Raw genomic sequence first — 6,000 nt, forward strand, 5'->3', positions numbered from 1 at the left:
AGGTAAACTTTTTAAAGTTCTCCTTCTTCCTTACTTTGTATTTTATTGTCACGTAATTAATTAAATACATCGCACTTCCGCAACCCGCATCTGATTCGCTCATCTATCTGGGCTTAAGCTACATTAGGTAGTAGGCAAATCCACGTCACGTTAGGTATTAGACAACCTGCTTTTTTCAAACCATTTAAATCGGTTTACCCTTTTTAAAGCCACGATGCCACAGACACACAAAAGCGGTCAAACTTATAACACCCCTATTTTTGCGTCGTGGGTTAAAAAGTGGGATCTAATGGAATGCTATCTATACCATGGTCACCGGAGCCCGGACGCCTCTGACATTTATTTTATCCGATATCTCTTTGTAGAACTAAGGGCTTTTTCATGAAAGGAATTTTGTGCAAAGCGTAGAATATTAAATTTATTGAGACTATTAGGCCAATTCGAACGTACACTGATATCAGACTGACATCTAACTGATCCCATTCTAATAATTATCGTCCTTTTCGCTCGCACTTGTTCGTTTATTGGCGTGAGCGAGACGCGCGATTACCTATCCTAGCAGCAGCCAGAAGTTGCTAAGCCAGCCAGATAGTTAAGAGAATAAGAGCGTGTTAAGGTAATTTTGAACACCTCGCCCGCTTAGCAACTTCTACTGCTGGCTGTAGTTGCTCAGTCATGACACTTGGGGTCATTTTTGAACTCGTCAGTCTTCTATAGTTATTACCTTATAATAGATCGCTGCGTATTTTCTGATGTCAGACACTATTGTCTGAATTAATGATGGGCAAGTAATAGTAATCATTAGTTCATCTACTTACTGTTACATAAATATCTTTGTACCTAGTCATTACTTTGTATAGTACCTATACCTATAGAGCATAATACTAATAATATTTTATAAGTCATAGTCGTAAGTACAAACAAAAATGATCTCAGATGGTCCTTAAATAAATGATAATTAAATTAATTAATTATTCTACCGCCGCGTGTTGAAACTCAAAACGCACAAGGAGCTTTTAACTACGAACTTCTAAGCTTACAAATTTAATTATTATTCAAAAGCTATAAATTTAATTTGAAGACACAAACGATTTTGTAATAATGGAGCACTTAGAGTCATGTTTCGAGCTTGTTCTCTTCAATAGGTTTCCTGTTGAGATGTTAAATTATTTTACAAAATTCATTTACACGGAGAGAACAAAAATATATAATCTCATGGACTAATCTACTAGGAAGACTAGGACGGCCGATCCCCATACTGCAAAACGTGACTTTATATAGGACGCTCGATCCCCATACTAAAAATGTATCAGAATCCCGGCTCGTACTAATGAGTTTTTCAGAACTTATGTACGAAATATCATTTGATATTTACCAGTCGCTTTTCGGTGAAGGAAAACACCATGAGGAAACCGGACTAATCCCAATAAGGCCTAGTTTACCCTCTGGGTTGGAAGGTCAGATGGCAGTCGCTTTCGTAAAAACTAGTGCCTACGCCAATTCCTGGGATTAGTTGCCAAGCGGACCCCAGGCTCTCATGAGCCGTGGCAAAACATGCCGGGACAAACACGAGGAAGAAGATACATGATACATACATACATGTTGTATAGGACGGTCGACCCCCATACTAAAAAGCGTTACTTTATATTTAGTTCCCAAAAGTAAAGCAGATGTCTCTCGCCATCTAGGTTTAATACAAAAAAAAAATTTTATTCCTAGGTACGCTACTCAATATGGCGACCGCCAGTCCTAGTGGATTACTCCATGATAATGTGCAACTTGAGGAACAAATCAAATTAATCTATTAAATATTTTGATTTGTGTTTTTAAGTAGTCATACTTTGCGGCCGATTCCGTTAAACAATTTGATATGGTTTTAACACGATCTAGACAAATATCACGGGAATAATTAGCGTTAAGACCAATTATCGCGCCAATACTCAATTATTTTCTTATATAGGTAAGTACCAATATTATAAATGTGAAATTAATTTTGTCCTTCTGTCTGTTACCTTTCCAGGCTTAACATTTAACTGTTTAAGATGAAATTCAGTATAGAGATAGTTTGAGTTCCGTGGATGGGCATAATTTTTGTGACACAGATCTATTTTCATACCATGTCGGTTGCCAACGAGTATACGGCCGCGGAAAAGATCAACATCAACATCACCGACATCAAATACACATGTCGTCCACCTAGCTATACCTACATTTATTGTAACTAACCAATATAGAAGACTTAATTCTGTACCTACCCCTCGTGTAAATTTAATTCGATAGCGTGACGTGACGTACGCGTTTGCGTTAAGTGTAATTTTGTATGGGATTTTGAGTTCCAAAACGTCCTGCTTGCGCGCTGTTCAAAATCCCATACAAAAATAGAAACTATCGCTAGTCACGCTATCGAATGAAATTTACACTAGGGGTTCTGAAGTCTATTTCATTTAATTTTAAAGCAGAAGCTAGGGTGGAAAATAGGCTAGAACCTAGCTAAAGCTAGCCTATTATGCCGACAATAGCCTAGAATAGGGAATCACGATCGACACGCGTTAATATTTAAAGACGTTGCGTTGCGACTTGGAGGCCAATTTGAAATTACATTCCGATATTAAAAATGAAGTCATTTTGATACCAATTTCGCTCGAACCTGTTCGTACATTAATTGACGGGAGCGAGACACATGGGCAAATGATAACAAAATAACATCGTTTTGATATCGGCCTGTAAGTTTGAAAATACCTCCTGCAGATGATCGAATTTTAGACTCCGTGTCTTATACGATTTGAAAACGAAAACGGAAACATTTCATGATTATTAATAAGATTGAGATGCTTTTACAAAAAAAAAAAACATTATTTTCAAAGGCTGATTTGAAAGTTAGATATTTAATTGATCTCAATTCCCTCGGAGGTTTTTTTGTTGTGAAACACTGCCTTTATCTAGTAGGTACGTTATTATGGAATGTGCTATTTTCAAATTATATTTCCGATTCAAAAATCAGAGTAGGAATAACGTAACGTCTCTTGTTATCAAAGTGGTGAGTTATGTAATTTAAAACTCAAGCTTTGTTTTAAATAAAAATAAATAGGTACATGAACATAATAGGACAATCTTACACAGCTTAACCTAGTCCCACAGTACTAAGAATGGTGAATTGAGAAATTTTCGAAGTTTTTCTTTCAAGTTCATTTTAACAACTTTTATTTATAAAATTACAGTTTTCGGGACGTAGGTATATACAGTTAGACTAAAAAATTATTTACATTATTGCCAAAATAAGTTAATAAAAATGCCTAAAAGTTACATTTTTTTACTTTAAAGTATGTAAGTCCTCGCCGAACATTAATCCTAAAAAAAATTTCAATTGCCAAATTTGAAATTGTATAATCTTGTATTTATTTTTGCCGCATACCATACCTATAAAACAACTTATCATAAAAAAGGGCCCTTGTGAGTAGCCTATTTGCCTAACAAATGTTTGAGTTTGAGTATGATGGTAAAATGTGATACACTTGGGATCAAATACATATATCGAATGCCGCAGTCACAAATCATATTAACATTTACCAACACTATCGGATAAACAGTTATCGTATTGCGGTTACGCGTATCCTGTTTAATGTCAATAGTGTGATTTCCATTTCAATTGTAATCGTGATACAATCGTGTATATTGAATGCCACAAAGCTGAGTACACTTGAGTTTAAATCATAGACCACTTCATGTGGAATCCGCAATATGAAGCGTTTATTATGAACTTTTATTGTATGCTTCATATTTTTGAATTGATTGCAGACTTATTCGACTTCTTGATAAAAAGTAGTTTTGCGTTTAATATGGCCGCGGAGGCTGATTTTGTTTTACGTTTTATATCACACACCTGACGCGCAATAAGGTAGCGGAGTTGGTGTGCGGCAAGTCAAGGCATTCATACATTGTGCATTGCATTAAATGAAGTGTTTGTTCATAGACTTTTGTCGGGTAGTTATACAAATCTCCGCTTCGACAATGAGTGTGTGTGTACATGCTCTGCCTCGCTGCCATCGCGAGAGCACCGACACTTTGACTCGGCCCCATAAAACCGACCGCAATCGGGGAACGGCGAGTCGAGACAAGGAAGACCGAGACAAGACGAGAGCAGTCTGTACACACTCGCTCTCGGCCTGTCTAGGGGTGTCTCGCCGAGTGTGTACAGCCGATATCTGATTTCCCGTCTAGCGGTAGGTGATCTGTTGTTTCAATTTAAGTAGATAGCTACCGCCTCTTGACATACGAGGTATATATACATATATAGCTACCGTAGTTCACTCTGATACAAATGATACAATTAAAATGGAAATTATCCTCTAGCCGCCCATACGTCAAACCTTGCCAAGCAAAATGAAATTTTATTTTGTCAACATAAAGTTCAAATTAGAATGGTACAGGAGACCTTTTTATAGGTCTCTGGGCGGCTAAAGGATATGTATTTATTAAGCGTTATTATTTTGAATATAAGCTAGGTAGTAGGTACTATTAGTTATTTTGAAAAGAAATTGTTTTATTCATGATTTCATAATAACTAAAACATTAAATTTTAATGAAATGAGCAATTATTAGCGAGAACAAACAATTATTGGTCGGTGCGGACCACTCCGCACGGACGGTCAGCGCGACACTAAATCCAGGCTAATACCACAGGGTGGACACGCCATACATCAAAAATCATTTGCGTTTATATGTGTGCACGGCACGTCTGTACAGGCATCATTGTGTATGTGTGGGTAAGTCGCTTTACTGAGAGCACGCCAGAAGTCCGCCAGATTCATGTCGCGGGGCGAGCACGGGGCGAGGTAATGCGAGTCGGGGCGGGGCGGTGCGTGGCCGTTCTGTATAATAATTACTACTATTTTGTGCTAATACGTACGAAGTCGACATTGCAACGCTATAGGTAGGAACCTAGGCAAGTCTCCCGGAGTACTACTAAAGATCGTTGGGAGCTGATCATTCACTTCTTCTGCTGATGATACCCACCGGGGGTTCCATGCAAATTGGTAGGATTTTTTTAAAATGATTTAATTAAATATGTATAGTTTTAATATTTTTCCCAATACTTATGATGTGACTGGATAGGTGAACAAAAAGAAAGGGCCCTTGAGAGTATCGAAATATACGTTTATGCGGCATAAACGGCAGTAAATTATTTTTACGTCAACTTAGAAGTTTGATTTTTTTACAGGTTTTTTTTTCCTTTCGAGGTACGGAACCCAGAAAACAGCATAATCTCTTATCCGACTCATTCTCTCGCTAATAATTAACCTCGTACAATGTTAGCGAACATGGTAGACTTATTTAGTTCCCGAGAGGACAGGGGCTTTCACCTAAATTAGCCTGTACAAAGTTAGAGGTAGGAAAAAAACTGTTTGTGCCCCGTTTAGTGATGTGCCGTAGTAACATAATATTATACTAGAGGCGCTGTGAGTTGTAAACCTCGCGAGCATAACCTAAAACTCAATAAAATATATATATAATTCGATGGTGTTATTATTATATAACTAAACTTAGCTTCAATTTGTATATATTTAGTTTTAGTATGTAAGAAAAATTTGCATGCTTCTTCAAGTAAAATGTACGCCTCCAAAATTATTGTCCACCTATGTTTATCACTACATTTTTGCAACGAAATATATCTTTATCTTTAACTAAGACATTTTGAAAAACTTCCAAAAACTAAATTAACACAAAAAATCTATTTGATCATCGAAGCTGCTCACAAAATTCCACGATAAATTAATCGGTTGCGAATTGCGACCTGTAGAGGAGAACATCCGAAAGCATTTTTGTCCAAACTGAAACGGTAACCTTCGCTAACGCTCGGTCAATTAGAGTAGGTACAATACAAAAGCACTATTAGAGCGTACAAAGAATTCCACTAGAGGCTTATTGCCTATTTCGGGACAAATAAGGAGTTTTTCCTACATGGCTAAAACTTTCTTATCTATCTATCTAATCTATCTAATA

This window comes from Cydia amplana, chromosome 18, assembly GCF_948474715.1.
Source record: "Cydia amplana chromosome 18, ilCydAmpl1.1, whole genome shotgun sequence".
Classification (NCBI taxonomy): Eukaryota; Metazoa; Arthropoda; class Insecta; order Lepidoptera; family Tortricidae; genus Cydia; species Cydia amplana.